This window comes from Bactrocera oleae, chromosome 5 (assembly GCF_042242935.1).
Source record: "Bactrocera oleae isolate idBacOlea1 chromosome 5, idBacOlea1, whole genome shotgun sequence".
Lineage (NCBI taxonomy): Eukaryota > Metazoa > Arthropoda > Insecta > Diptera > Tephritidae > Bactrocera > Bactrocera oleae.
Window position 1 is genome coordinate 66494459 of NC_091539.1, and position 16897 is coordinate 66511355.

The 16897-nt window shown below is 30.4% G+C and overlaps 1 protein-coding gene and 1 long non-coding RNA gene across 8 annotated transcripts in view; one reads left to right on the forward strand and one right to left on the reverse strand.

Moving 5' to 3' along the window:
• The window catches only part of rut (adenylate cyclase rutabaga), a 101914-nt gene that overhangs the window by 53291 nt on the left and 31726 nt on the right, over positions 1-16897 (reverse strand). The gene's annotated exons all lie outside the window — the stretch shown is intronic.
• Positions 3242-8220, forward strand: LOC118681561 (uncharacterized). The gene is made up of 5 exons (XR_004977280.2): positions 3242-3312; positions 7358-7397; positions 7465-7556; positions 7686-7789; positions 7912-8220. It is a non-coding gene; the product is annotated as an uncharacterized lncRNA (long non-coding RNA).

Here is a 16897-nt window from a genome sequence, read left to right on the forward strand (position 1 = left end):
TATTTGAAAATAATATTTTTTTTTTTTCAAATATAAAAAATATATACGTACATGCATATGCTATTATTGTAATGCAATTATCTATATGCAAACTTGGAACGAGCTCGTAACTCCAATAATTTACACAAAAATTAAAAATAAAAAAAATGGTTGGAAGTGATTAAAATGAATTTAAAATAATTATAGCTCGTAATCGAAATTAACTTCAATAACTTACATAAAAATTACAAACAAAAATATGTTGACCTAATATAAACACTTTGTTTATAAAATTATAAATTAAAATTTTTTTAAATTTGTTAGTATGTACACCCTATAAGGTATTCATATATTTGAAGTAATGAATGGTAATGACAAAATAATTGCAATTAAATCCGAAACGAAGCAGATACAAAGGCCATCAAAGCTTGGTGCGTGTACGTCAGAGTTGCCACATTGCATTGAAAAGAAGTAGTGAAAAGTATAGAACAAAAGTTATAGCGAAAACTAACAACAATTGTGCGCGCATTTGTTACAACAAGGAAATGGAAAGAAGGCGACAAGTGTTGAAACAAGAAATGCAACAAATAAATAATAGAAATAACCGAGTATTGAGGTTGATGAACTGGAAGAAATAGCAATGTATTTATGCTATGATAGTATTAGCGCATGTGTGTGTGGGTAACTATTTCTGCGGTATAATCAGCGCGCACATGTTGTTGTGGGCCTATTCTATGAAAATATTTCACACGCGAGTCTATTTACACCTGCACTGCGACGTAAGCTCCCCACACGAGCCACACAAGCGCTAGCAATTGCCACACACACACATACACAGGCACATATACACTCACACCTACAGAGGCATTTGTGAGTACAGCGAGTAGATAAAGCACACAAAGCCCAGCAGGAAGAGCAGAACAGCTACAATAAATGAATAGTTATAGAAAGGATATGTCGATTCATGCAGGTGTATGTATGTATGTATGTGTGTGCGCGTGTGGGAAATTGTGTCGTTTGCATAGAAAAATTGCACGTGCAAGCATATGCTCTACACAAACACAAATTTAGCTGCTTCAGCCGTTCATTGCCACATTGGCGGCAGCATGTTATGCAAATGACATCGTGAAATTGTAACTTATAGGCGAGTGTAATTTACAGCAGTACAGTGACGCTTGAAATTGTACAAGCTTTAAATATGATGAATTAGAGCTACTAAGTACTTAGGTTTTATTATTTAAGAAAAATAATTTATAAAGCTTAGACCCTTGCAATTTCGTGGTTACATTGTTTCTTAAGAAATTACTTTCGAGAAGGCCCTAAAGCCTGAATTGTTTTGTAGTTACCATATCAATAGCCTCTGAAACTATACCTATATCGCTGTCATAAACAATAAATAAATATTCGGGACTGTTTTCTTTAATCTACAAATAGTAGCCTCATGTTAAAATTTTATAAAATGTCTGCAAGCACATATTTTAAAGGAGACAAATCGCAGAAAGGGTGCTATGGCTTAAAAACTATCCACAATATTTTATAATTTTGAAATGCGAGTGGAAAAGTTATATCTCAGTTCCAGATTGCAAAAAAAAACTAACTGCAAAAAGTAATAAATTTTTTCACAGGTGTCGGCTTTTTTGGATTCTATGCAGTATTCTTACTTATATTATAATATCAAATAATGAAATATACCGTTTTTTAAGTATACTTTTGAGAATTTTTGCATATTTTTAAAGATGACAAAGGAATTCTCTGACGGATGTCGAGACATCGTATTTGAAAATGACAATTTCTTAAAGCCCACTTATTAAGCAAAATTTGACATTCTTGAAACTCTTCTATTAATAAACCTCCTTAATTTAACTGAGGTGCCTGCCTTGACTTCGAGACTTTCTAAAACGGTGAAAGTGACTTACTTAGTCGTGTTGCCACATTGGTCAAACTTTAATCGTGAGTTTGAAAAACTCGGAGTTACCTGGAGAAAGTTGTATTAAACAGAATTTTTATATATTTTAACAGATTTAAAATCTATTCTATTTGAGAAACAGAAACTTTAGAACACCAACTTTGGGAAGGATTTAGAAAGAAAAGGAAATTTAGGTCAAAATTTTGCATTATCTTACTGTAAGCACTTTAAAAAATATATAAAGAATTTAGTTTTTAGTTAAGTTTTTACATTTCTGGGAACTTAGAACTTGTTTTAGTTTTATACTGGCAACAATTTTTTGGGCGGTAGGTAAATTGAATTCAAAACTCTTCTGTTTTCGCATATTCTATAAGCTCCTAATAAAAATGCTTCATGCCGCACAATACAATTTTACTGTGACTACAATGCGCCTATTTTAGTGCGGCAAGCACAGTAAAAAAAAAAACAAAACAGCAGACATAACATTGACGTTAGCTAAAGCTTAAGCTGTCGAGGTAACGACTGCTGCCATTGGCCGTTATCAGTGTTGCACCTCAAATGCTTTTCGACTATGCTGGTAGTGTTTTCAAAATATATGCATGTATTTTATGTACGTGTATGGATAATAACTTAGTTGTGTATTTATTAGGGGTATGCATAATTTAATTACTTGTACATATTTGGTTTCATAGTTAGTGGAAAATGAATTTTTAAGATCTTGGATAAATTCTAAACATATAAAACGCAATAAAAGTCTTAAAATCATAAGCTTTCTGGGGCTAAATTGAGTTAGTCAGAGTCTAAACAATTGTTAGCTCTGTTGACAGAGTCCTGAAAAACTCGCTTTAAGATCTGTACACCATTAAATCCGAATGAGTAGAGTATGCTACTGATAGAAGGCAGGTGAGCTTTCGATAAATAAGCTTTTATTTTCAGATTTAAACATTTGAAGAGGGTTTAAACGACGATTTTATAACAATGAGCCCTAATTCGATTAGAAAAAAATAGCGTTAATTTTCTCTGTTTTAAAAGCAGCCTCTACTTGTTAGTCTACCCTAATGCAAATATGTATCCATCTCCGTATGCATATGTGCAAATGCAGGTGAATGAATGTATTACTCATATGTGTGTGTGCGTGGGTGGCAAGTGGTATCTATTAGCACGTTGATGACCTGGTGTCATACGAAATAAGTCACGTTTTAGTTAGATCGGACAACGTGTGTGCACTATTTTGTTGTATTCTCTTTATTACTAACTGACGCATACACACATACTTATAATATATGATATGAATAAGTATTTGTTTCTTGTTTTTCTAAATATCCGTATAAGTGAATATGCAAATTAGTATGTCTAAATGCCTAATTGAGTCAAGTTTCCGTCTGCATACCGGGTAATTTAAAGAATTACAACTTAATAACAAAAAAGTTCGTTGCATTTATGTATAGTAATGACTACTGTTAATTATAAAGTTATTGTACTATTACATTATTTTTGTCTTATTGAAAGATATGTGAAGTTAAAGCGTTAATGATGCTTTCAGAACATCTAAAGAAAAGCTTTATAGCTTGATTTCTCATGTCAAGAGCTGATTGGAATTTTACTCTCAATATTTTCGGAACCTCCGAGTATTTGACAAATAATAATATATCGAGCTGTCAATACTAGGTTAATGTTGACTTAGTGGGTAATACAAAAGATTACGAGTTCTCTGCGTAAGAGCTATAAATATATTCCTTTTTCTTTCCTATTTTAATATTATCGATTAGTGAGTACCTCTGTTGGTCAAATGCAAGGTGAATGCAAATGTTCACATACATACAAACTGTAAGCACTACTCGTATAATAATAACACAAATAGATGATAGTGTTCTCTTCCGAAAAGAAACACTATCATATATTAGGGTGCGTCCGTTTTAAATGCCAGAGTTTAGATTGCCAAATAAGTATTGTTTATTTAATTCTAGAAAAGCAATTAAAATAACTTCCCAAAAGTGCTTGAGGCTTGAGAAAAATGCTGAAAATATTTTTTATAAGGGTTGCCAGCTTTATAAAAATTTTAAGTAAAAAAAGCTGATAAAAGAAATGCACTACATAATGGGTATCAAAGTGAAGCTATAGATAAAGGCAGCTGATATTATTTAGGAAAAGGACTGCCACCTATTTTAAAAAATTTCTGAGAAGGTTTGACATCTAATTAAAAAAAAATACTTATATTGTAATATAACACTGCCAAACGGGTAAAAAAGGAAAAAGTTTTAACAGCTATTGGAAAATTTTTGACACAAATTTTTCAAAATTTTATTTCATTAAACACCATAAAAGAAATGCTGGGTTACACGATGAGTATCAAACCAAAGAGGTTTAAGTAGTTCATAGTGGAAATTATTAATTATTTTCGTAAAAATTGCCAGCTGTTTAAATTTTCAATTGAAATTGAAAAATATAGTAAATATTTCTTGATATCCCTGTTAAAAAGGCTTAAGAAAAAATTCTGTGGAAAATATTTTTGATAAATGTTCCACCTGTTTGAAAATTTTCATGTAAAAAAATATTGTTAAAATAAATTCGATATTACTAGGCTGGTACAAAATAAAAATAAACATAAATTTATTGCCAACAGAAATATTTTCAAAAGGATTAGCAGTTTAGCACATCAATCGAAAATTTTTCCTTCAGATTTGTTGAGTGGCGTTAATATTATTTAATATCTTAAAGAATTTTGATTTAAATATCTTGAATTTAAAAATATATATTTTTTTCTGCTTTAAAATGTTACAATTTTTTGTTTTGCTTTTTCAAATTTACTTATTTATGTACTTGAAACTGTAATTTTTTGTAATATTCTCTATTTTCGTACGGTAACCACTAATTTCTTATATTTTTCCAAAACACGACATTTAAGATTCTCTAGAAGCAGAACTACATGGTTATTAAGAACTTATATATATATATACAGTATACGTTTGAATGCACTTTTACCTGCCAACAGAAATATATTGGCACAGATGTGGCTGTCATATGGCGTTAAAAATTAATTGATTTTGCTATTTGTGGCCGCAAATTGCAATTACATTTAACGAGTTGATTTATTTTCTCTCCTTCACACCTAGCCAATATACATATGTGTGTATGCATAATAAGTATATACTTATATGTATATGTGTGTGTTTATAGCGCAATATGTATGGTTAAGGAGAATTTTTATGAAGATACTTCAATAAATGTAGAGATCACTCACTATATTGGCTTTAAAAATAAATCGAGTGAAATAAGACATACATGCTGGGGCTAATTTTATACTTTCCATAGACTGATTAGTTTGCGTTTAACAAGATTTTGCGTCTATCCAATTTGGCTGAGAACAAGCCAACCACCTACCAGCGCACATATATATTTATATTTGATCCATTATGTAATATTACAGTACTTAGCTGATTCTTTGGGCGGATATTAAGCAAATGGTTGGGTTAAGAGATGTAATTGGCCAACGAAGGTTCAATATTCGTCGCTATGTTGCTGAACGAAGCTATGATGGGTCGCACTGACTAGTCTAAGGTTGCATATTTAATTTAAATTGTTTGTAGATGACTGCCTACTTACAAAAGTGTTTAGTAAGTATGCATGTAAATATGTTCTTGTTTACTAGTACTCTAGAAACCAGTATTATATACTATACACAAGTGTATATACCATATGTGTAGATAAATTTGTATACTTTATACTCTCGGCTTGCGACGGTATGGATAGCATGCCGGAGTAAACGGTAGGTCACAAGTGCTCGAGTAATTATCATAATTTATACAATGATGTTTCGTATAATCCAGGAAGCAAACATATACATATAACACATATGTTTACATACAAATTTATACTACATGTAAAGCGTTGGATATGTCATAGCATACAGTTCATTGACTTTAACGAAGAGTTAACGACAGTTAAAAGTTTAATTGTCGCATAAACATGGGTTGCAATGTATAAATGGAGTGGTTAGAATGTTATCCTTGCCAGTATATGTGAAAGTTAAATATATGAACAAATAATAAATTGGCTTAAAGAGAATGCCCTATATTTATTTATTTTATGATGAATAGATCGAAACGAAATTTTTTTCACAGAAACTATTGTGGTTAAATCGGTTGAGAACTACAGGCGGTGTAAGTGACTTGAGTGAAAATGTATGTAGCTAAATGTAACATTCTTTTCCAGAGCAAAAAAGAAAATTTAATATATACAAAATTCTATATGCAGAAGGATTATCTAAAATAATTTATATAATAAAAAAAATTAGAGACTTTCTGAATGCAAACTGAGATACTCACCAAAACCGAACATAACCTAAAAATCGTGTATTTACGAAAACTGAAGTTAATATATCCTATATAGGGTATATTATTGCAAATGTAATATATTTTATACATATATACATATGTTTCTGAATTATTTTGAGACGCTTCGAAATACCTGCGTTAATGCAAGTATTTATTTCTAATTCAAAAATATAAATTATGTTAATTTAAACTGCTTTCTTTTTCAAATCTGCTGCGCGACTTTACTAAATTATGCGCCTAACTGTAGGCAATACTTTGTTATTATTACCGAAACACCTACAGCAATAAATAAAAGCAAATGATCTCCATTTAAGATGAAAGAAGACTGGGTGCATATTTTTTTATAATGATAAACATGCGATGAATTAAATTATTGAAATAAATTTTTTTTTTGTTTAATTGTGTATACTTAATAGTAAAATTGCCATAAAATTTAAGCCATCTTAGATTGTCCCATAAATACATTAGACGAGTTTTTAGAGCAGAAATTCAAACGGGGGTATGTTTGTTGAGAGACGACTCTGGTAAATTTTGTTTTATTATTTTAGGCTTGGATTCTTTTTAGAATTAAATCTTCGAATAGATAATCAAATCGGCGACGCAATTGTGGAATTTTTTAAAAAATATTGAAAACTATTCGTTTAAATTGAAAGTATAATTTCACTAGAAACCCAAAATTATTTTTCTGTTACCATTATTGCTGTTACTTTTGTATCAGTTAATTTTTCATTTCACTGAAAGCCTTGTAATATTGTATGATTTTTGGTAAGTTAGAATATACTGTGAAAGACATTTTGGTGAGAATATGTGACACTAAATTTGTTAGGTTATTAAACAGGATATTTTTATCTTCATTTTTATTACAGCACTAAACAGTGAAATTTTAAATTAAATTTAGCGAATATAAAATTTTAATAGTTTTGCGTTTTTCGTAAATGTACACATATATAACTATAGCAGCAAAATATTAGTCAAAGGTGCATAACACGGTGAATTTGGTGAACTTGAAACAAAAATATTTGAAAAAAAAAACGTTGAATATACAAATAAGAAACTCGCCGGCTTTCAAAATATTTCATTGAAATAATTTTTATTTTTAAGTATATTTTTAAATTTTTTACCTTCTCATTTTGTCAAGAGCTTGCCGTGGGCGTTGATGATACAACATATGCGAGCAGGTGAGTAAGAAAGATGGGCTACAAGAGGAGCAGTGGCGGCAATCCAAAATATTTTTTTACTTTTTAGATTATTGCCGGTAAGACATGTTTCGCCCAGCTGTTCACCTGTGAAAATGATTTATATGACTTAGCGTTGACATTTGACAACACTTTTTTCTGGTAATTCAATTGAAATAATTCAATAAATTTAAGCTAATATCCCGCAATATTTGTGTTTAATTTATGAAGCTGTTTTTTATTTTTATTTTAATACTAAATGCCGCTAATTTGCATACAAATTATGTTAAGAGACAGGAAGTGTGCGTAGGCGTATACGTAATATATGTGTATTGTAATGAGGGAGCCTGTTGCACATTACTCATACCACCTGTCCGCCACGCACGAGCAGTGGGGTGAGTGAGTTAACACATTTTTTTGAAGAAGATGTTGTTATGTTTTTATACACATACTTCAAAAATTAATTTTTTGTAGCAAAATAAAATAAAAATAACTTGATTACCTGCTTATTTTTCAGGTTCAGGAATCAGCACTTGCTAACAAAATGATAACATCTAATTAAATTTTCCTGAGGTTTACTACACATTTTAGTAATGTGTTGACTGCCGCAATTAATGTGCTTATCAACATGTGAACAAGTTGCTTAAACATTTTAGCAATGAAATATATACATATATAATATATAAATATATAATTATATACTAGTGAGTTTTATTTGTTTACAGATGAGCAGATAAAAACCAGCAAGTGATAGTAGTAATCAAGTTAGCTCAAGGACTCAATGATAGGTGGTAAAAAAATTAATTTGTAAACATATGTTTAGATAAATGGCAAGCACGTACATTAATGTATGTGTATATAAATATACTTTCAGAGTTTAGTGAAACTCTTTTTTAATCAATTAAAGTATTATCAAAAATAAATACATAAAAAGAAAAATTAATATAGTTTAGCTTTTTTAAGTTAATTAAATAATAAAAACTCGGAATTGAAAGATTTACTTAAATTTAGATAAAATTATAAAATATTATTTTGTATGCGCAATAAAAAACAAATTATGCAAAAAAAGTACATGATTGTGCAAAAGATGTATTCCAGAGTGATAAAAATATTGTTTTCCGAAGATAATAAAATAAAAATTTAAATTGATGTTTATAAATATATTTAAAGAAACCAATAATAATTTTTCTTACTCAAATAATTATAAAAATATATATTTATTCTACAATTTGGTTAATCTTTTTTTTATATAGTGTATACTACACAAAGATGAGTTCTACAAGCGCAAAAAAGTTTACAATTGGGTGGCCCCAAAATGGTATTATTGCTAGAAAATCGCAAGCATAGACCTATAGATATATCATCTGAAAACCTTTCTTAGTATTTTATTTAAGAATATGTATTACCAGAATATTGACTACAAATAAGGGTAAGGGTTTGCTATTCAAATAGATATTCATGTGTGGACACGGTAAAAAAACTCATCATCCACTTAATTGGTTATATTCACTTCCAAGTAAAAAAACGCACTTCATTATGAATTTGTTTTTAAAGGGATATCATATTTAATAAATAAATTTAAAAAAAAATCATTTACGGCATTCACCATTTTTGAACGAAATGGCGGCTTCCTCAAAAGAGTAGTTTTTTGTTACACTTCAGTAGCTAAAAATCAAAATAATTAATGAAATTCGGTTTCCGTCTATAATTACCTGACAAATATATCTAAGAAGGTCGCGTGAAAATTTCAAGTTGTTTCAGGGAAAATTTCCTCACGCACTATGAGAATAGCGTTTCGGATTACAATAACTTAAAAAAGTATTACAAATACTATATCCGAGACTATTTGCATGATCTACATATAAAAAAACCTTTTTTGTATATCACAAGTGAGGGTAAGGGGTCAATCTTAGTAAAGTTAAATCTATTACCGATAAGTATTTATGTACAATGATGACTTGACTCTAGATGAACTAGTTGAAACCGGTTTTCATTGACTTTTGCATACTTTTAATATTTAACTAATTTCTTTTAAAACTTCTTACACTAAACACTACACAAAAAATAAGTATTTTGGCTTGAAAGTATTTAATTTAATATTTTTTGTATACTCCACCGCTTACATTACATAGTGACTCACACATACACATTTGCATATGCTTAAATAATCTCGCTTTCTATAACTCAAGCAATTAAATTCTATTTTAGTTGTCAGAACAAATGTTTTATAGCTTCCCCTGTCATTATGTCTTTATAGCGTATCGCATTCATTAAATAGCCGAGCCAAAGCGAGCAAATCAATTGCTCAATTAACGGCAGCGTGTGTGTGGCTCATAGTGTATATTTATAAATATTGTGTATAATTTATCAATAAACTTAACGCCAACACGCATGTGATGCATTGCGAGTAGTACGAATTGAGAATTTCTGTCAAATTCAATATTTACTGCCATAAGAGGTCTGTTCACTTATTGACTAGAAATTGTCTAATTTAATTAATCAGCTAACTTGAGTTGTTGTTTGGTTTGCTTTTCTGGCATTTGTTCGCTTATATGTACTTTCGTGTTTTCTTTATTAATTTGCTTTTGGATCAATTTGTTTGTGTGTGTGACACTATGCTGCCACTACAAATTGATTAATTAAATTTGCTCGCCGAAAAAGCGAACGAAAGTAAATGCTATTAGCGTCCAATTTGCACTCGCCACACACTTCCCCCCCACCAGTGCGCAGCTCTTCGCCAATCAGCGCTCAACACACTCACTCTATCGGCGCATCATTTATTTTGATGCTTCATCGATACACACACACACCCTTGTACTGTTCGATTTGACATGAATTGATTGTGGCGGCTGGCAGCGTACGGCAAAATTCACCAAGTGACCGTGAAAAATTACTCTGCGTTGAGTTAATTTAAATATGCAATTTTGTTGCACTTTTTAATTGCATTAAAACGCCTGATTGCTAAAGTAAATTGTTGAGTTATTCAAGCAAATCTGGTGTCCGTTGTAATTAGTGCTGAAAAATTGACACAACTGTTATCATTAACGAATGCATACATATGCATACATAGTGCACATACATACCTACATAGTTAACTGTGAGATTTATAAATTGATGAAATAGGATAGGAAAGGTCAAACTTAAAAGTTTGTATAAATAAAATCAAAAAAAAAAATTTAAAAGTGTTTTTAAGGGAATAACTTAAAATTACCTGACTGGTGAAATTTAAATGAAGCTTCAGAAAAAGTTTGAAAAATGCCTCGAAAAAATATAATTGCTGTAATATCCGTCTAACCGGAGTAATAATCAAAACCGTATCGATCGAAAAACACATATTTTGCACAAAAAATTTAAAATTTTATCAAATAAAAAATCTTCTCGATAAATGACGCTGGGTTGGAATTGTTTTCAAAAGACATTGACCTCATAATAATCTCATGAATGAAGTATTGTTCACGAAAGTTGGTGCTTTTAAAACAATATTTATTAACGGCACAAACATTTTATTATCTCTGTTGATAAGACAATGCTCATAATAAATATTTCATTACTTATTTATTAGATGAGGATGATCAACTTAGAGACTAATATGCGAATTTCACTATGTCGAATTTAATGATTAATTTTTTTAGCAATCAAATGTGAATTTATCGATTTAAATGTAGATATACATTTAAATTCTATTCAAGAAATGTTTTCAATTCTAAGTATTTCTATATTCACATTCTGGTAATATACATACGTTAATTCTATGAGTTTTCTTTAACCACGATTTTAGAAAGGTAGCAACTCTTTTCAAAAAATATTTCCAACTCTAAGCATTACTCATATTCTGATAATTACATTATTTTAGGCATTTGAAATTGAGTTTAAATAGGTGGCAACTCTTTATGAGAAATATTATCAAATTTTATAAGCATTTTTACAATCGCATTGTAACAACTCGTGTATATTAAGAATTTTTTGAACCACAGTTTTTAAATAGTTGGCAACTCTGATGAAATAATATATCCAAAGTAAGTTTTCGCATATCCATCCTCTAATAATTTGTTTGTTTTTTCATTATTGAATTACATATTAATATTTTCAAGAGGTGGCAACTCTGCAACAAAAATTCAGCTATAAACTATATATAATTTTCTTGTTTTCCTAGCCATAGTTAGCTCTTTAATTTTATTACCTTAATAATTTATTTTTTGTACTCAAGGTATCAAACAGGTGCCAACCTATAAATATCATTTCATATGTTAATAAAATGTAATGTAAAAAATTTAAAAAAAAAATTTAAGTAAATAGCCGGACAAGGCATATATCAAACTTTCTAAAATGCCATCAAGTAAAATATTGCAGCAAAGTTTTCACTTCGGAAATCTATATTACATATGTACTATAATACATATATACTAATTTAAAAAAGCTGCCCCTTCGACACTCCACCACACTGGTACGACTGACTTTTTGTTTTTATGCGAACTCACGATCTTTTGTGGCAAGGTGCATTGCTTCACAAACGCAAGTGGTGTTGTTGCTTTTGTTGCCGACAAAAATTAAACAAAATTGCTAGTACGTGTCCAATCATCAATCGGCGAATGCATGACGAGGAGACAAAAAAAAAACAATATTATGAATTTAATGTAAAAATGTTATTTGAAGTTAAGGCTTTGTTTTGCATGCACTTGCAGCTACACACATACTTCGTGCATTTACATTTACATATACCAAATGATCTCAGTACCCTGCTAGAAATTGCAGCAGAAATATACATACTATACGAGTATTTATGTTATACCTAATAACAGCTGATTATGCTTGTAATGACCGTATAACTGTTTTTTTTTTGTGAGCGAGTGGCAAAAGAACACGCTACCGAAGTAAAGTTTTCATTTCAATTGCCAAAAATATTGTAAGTGGTTATGGTTTTGAGATATCTTGAAAACTCTATAATGTTTATAAATTTGTATTTCGTTTACGAAATTAAAATTAAATTGCTTGATGAAAACAACTTCCTGCTGGGTCAACATGCAAATATACATAAATAACATGTGAGTAATATGCGAATATACTCTTGATGCTTTAAGAATATTGCAAAATACAAAGCGTCTCCATAGCTCTTATGTGCGGTTGTAAAAATTAAGCACAATGGCCCAAGTACAATAGACACCTGAAGTTTATTGCACTTCAAGCCAACTTCACATATACAATTTTTCTGGTTGAGCTTGTATTTGTAAATGTTCGTTGATAATCAAATGCACCCACATATTTATATATTTATTTTGAGAGCCAACCACTTTTGATAAGTGATACAAAGTAATGATTACATAAGCTACACATACAACTAAAAATAAATATATGCATAGTATGATGTATTATATATGAAGATCATGTTTATTTAATGCAACATCATCATCATAAGCATTTGTTGAAAATATGAGACCTTTTTTGCGAAATATAGCTTATCATGCAGCATTACAAGTCAAAGGAGAAGACAAAATAATGAGAAATACAATTAAGCCACCGTACAGACAAAGATAGCCTTGAAGTGAAATGAACTAATTGCTAACTATTTAAAAACTGAGTATTTACTTTATAACAGGTATTAATCTCCATTTAACGATTTCTTTTTCTTTTGTTTTATTTTAAACAAAATACTACTGATACTTTTTCTAGGTTTACGAGAAGTCAATTCCCAGCTGAAATACATACCACTCTTACACTAGTTCAAAATAGTAAAAAAAAATTTCATTCAAACAAATATGGACTGAAACAAGTAGTTTCGACTGGATAGGCAACAAATACATATGTAAGTGAAAGTAAGGTCATAAAAAGAGAGTTAAATCTTTATTAACTAAAATTATGCAATCATTTCTTTGCATAAATGATAAATGTTCAAACTTCCTTGCAATGATTTTCAGTACAGAAATTCTAATTTTAAATAAGAACTGAAGCAATATATGGACCAATTTTATAATCTTTTTGCACCACATCATATTCATGTCATTAAAATATCACACATATTGACCGATATACTCTACGGGGGAGTCGCTGACTTCAACTGCTGTAGCATAAAACTAAAGTAGAAAATATTTTTATTTAAATTTATTGAGATATGGTATGTAACTCAAACATTGACCGAGATGTAATTGGTATATAGACCAATTAGATTGTATAAGATCATATTATTTAAGCTGGAGTAGTTTTGGTTAAATCTTAACACCTCTAACTAAGAGACAATGTCTCACATTAGTTTTCTCATCTACCGCTGAAGTGTTTAAACGAAAGCCTTTGGGTGAATCGATTAAAGTAGTAGACAAAGTAAGTCATGCAAAGCATATAGTTTTTTTCTTCATTAAAATGACAAATTTCATTACTTTGACTATAAGTTTAAAGCACAATTTAACGAAAATTGTGACTTAAATAGTTGTAGAGAAAAGTAAAAGCTTAGCAAAAGCTTAAGTTAGTTCAGAGTTGCATTTCTATGTAAGTTACAATGGGGAGAGAGGCTTTTAGTTCGGATATGATCGTTTATAAATTATGTTGCTTTTTAGAGGGTGTGCAAATTGCGAATATATAGATGTTCGAAACTTCATCAAAAAACAGTGTCCAATTGTATGCATCTCCAGATTGCCTGTAATTTAGCAACACAATTTTAATGACAGCACAGAAGGTAATCTTTAGCATATTAAATTTAATTAAATTATAATTTCATCATATAGACTTACGCAACAGCAAATTAATTAACTCAATATATATGTATATATAAAGTAATAATAAATGTGCTTAAGAATTGTACTTGTCAAAACTGCGATGACTTCATAAATCGACAAATTATTAACACACTTAATACACTCGCTTATCAATATTTACATAAATTTCAACATAATACACCTACTCACATACATATGGTAGACATACACTGATATGTAACAACAAGATATATGTGGGTATACATATGTTAATCAATCGCTTGAAAAAGGTGAAGAGAAGACCACACACACATTCAACACTTCATTAGCGTGCATTGTTGCTCTCAATACAAAAACAGTGCAAGTGCCAATGATTTCTAATATGCTTGCATGTATCCATGTATGTATGTATATATGTGTGTGTGTATGTGGTTAGTGCAGAGATCAAGTTGAGGCAAACCAAATTCATGCCAACAACCACTTGAGCTCTAAATTGTTAAAGAGTCACTGAAAACATAACAAAATAGAAACAAGCTGTTGTTGCTCTGGCTGTCGTTGTTGTTGTGTGCAACAAGCTATCGATACCAATAAATAAATATTAATACACAGCGGGTGCAGCGAAGACAATAAAAATTATATGAACACATATGTATGCAACAGCGTGCATTTACATATATACACAAACACATACATCTTTATTAAATAACACTCTTAAGGAATCATCAGTAGCTATTGAACTATTGAACGCTGCCACTTTGATAGTGCAACTGCTCCAATGATGTTCTGATGATGTTGATTATATGTACATGTGTATATATATATGCTGTTGCCATACACCAAAGTGGCCGCTTTTTGTGTGTGTGTGTGTGTGCGTTTGGTAAGGTCTTCGGGTGAGATTGTGTTTTTATCGGGAAATATGTCAGTCACTTGAATTGCTGCTAATTGAAATGCTCAGCGAAACCGTTAAGCAAATAAATATGTATTAATTGGCATGAAATGGGCGCCGTTAATTTAACTGCAATTAACAGTTAGCATAAAAATTTAATATGGGGCAAATTAACAATAAAAATATCGAAATATGTTGGGTCGTGCCAGAGAAATTGAGTGAGGTCAAAAGCGATATCGGAACAGTTGGATTCTATAGCCAAGCTGATGCGCTGCGTTACTTTTTTTCTAAGCGAAGTGGAATTATTTAAATTTTTTCGGTTTCGAAAATATAATGATTTACAAAAAAATTCGAAACAATTATTTGCAGGCGAAAATTGCTAATTGAACCCTTTTTTGCCTCATTACTTTTCTGTAAAGCGCCTAATCGTAGGCAATTTTAATTACGAGACCTTTTTCGCTTCTCGTGTTGCTGGACGGGACAATTTCGGCCGAATTGGGTCAACATTTTACAGGTACTTAAAAAACAAAACATTTATTAACAAAAAAGTAATGGAATTTCATTAGTTTGTTCATTTAGATGCCGAAAACAACAAACTTTGATAAGTATTACACTCTATAATTAGTTTTGGTGTGATATCTAGAAAAACAATAGCCAAGATGCTTTCTAGACTTGTTTGGACACGTATCACAGAAATATGAAATTTCCCGCCTTCCTCCAGGCGTGCTACGATCAGAACAAACTTTGCAGTCTCTTTTTCTCCCTTTAAGTATTACGTGAAGCTTCCCGTTCAGTCGGATTTCCATGAACCATGAAACATCGATATGGTAGCAGTGAATTTGTAGAACGTGGATTATGAAGATATTTTAGAACAACGAATTTAGGATACGATTCATATGGTCTATTATCAGAATCCCCGTTTTCGGATATTAAAACGCAACAAGAGCTATATGATCACAGTTAAGAAGCACATCGGATTACTCTCATCGCAAAATAACAATTTGCTTGAAACTTCTACCGAAAAATATAAGAAAGTATTTCATAAAAATCATTATAATGTCCAACTCCTTACACAATACAATAATATATCGGATCGAAAATAAAGAAACATTTATACATACACAATAGAGCGTATCTGCGGCATTATGTTGAAATAGAGTAATTAGCTGAAGTGTTTAAATTTTGTAGCACTCTAAGCACACTATTTGATTTTAGTTTATCGTAATTTGGAGCTTACGATACAAAGGAAATATTTGAGATAAATTATGAAATGAAAGCTCAGTACATACATAAAGCTGTGCTTTCATTTCATAATTTATCTCAAATAAGTTTAAAGAATAAACTAACTATCGTCCGCATTAACTTAAGTTGATTTAGGCAACTTTAAAACATTGCCAAACATATAACATCTTCATTGGAGACGTTCTTATGTTTTGTTGAGGTTATTGTAGAAGTATGGTGAAACCTATTTAAAGGCCCTTTACTTCAGAGTGGGCTAAGAACGAAAAAAGCAAAGGACCTATTAAAGCTTCAATAATATTTCTTTGTCTTCTCACGTTATGAAAAATATTAACAGTAAATAAAAGTTCTATTGATATATTAAAAAAAAATTATATCCACATTTCTATGCTCACCATTGTAGTTACTCTCAACGATGACACAATTAAAAATCTTCTAATTATTTATTTTTTTTCGGATAAAACAAATATTCTTAGAGCTTCTTAATTACGCAGAAAGCGCAAAGAGCAAGAAAACCAATTAATTCTAGATGATAAAAAGTCAAGTCATTCAAACTAATGACCGCATGAATGATGGAAGCCCACAAAGTACATACATATGTACACGAGTATATATATCTCTTTATTAGGCTATATATCTACAACAGCAGCCAGCAGTTGTAAGTACCTACTTAAGAAATTCACTGCGATATTTAT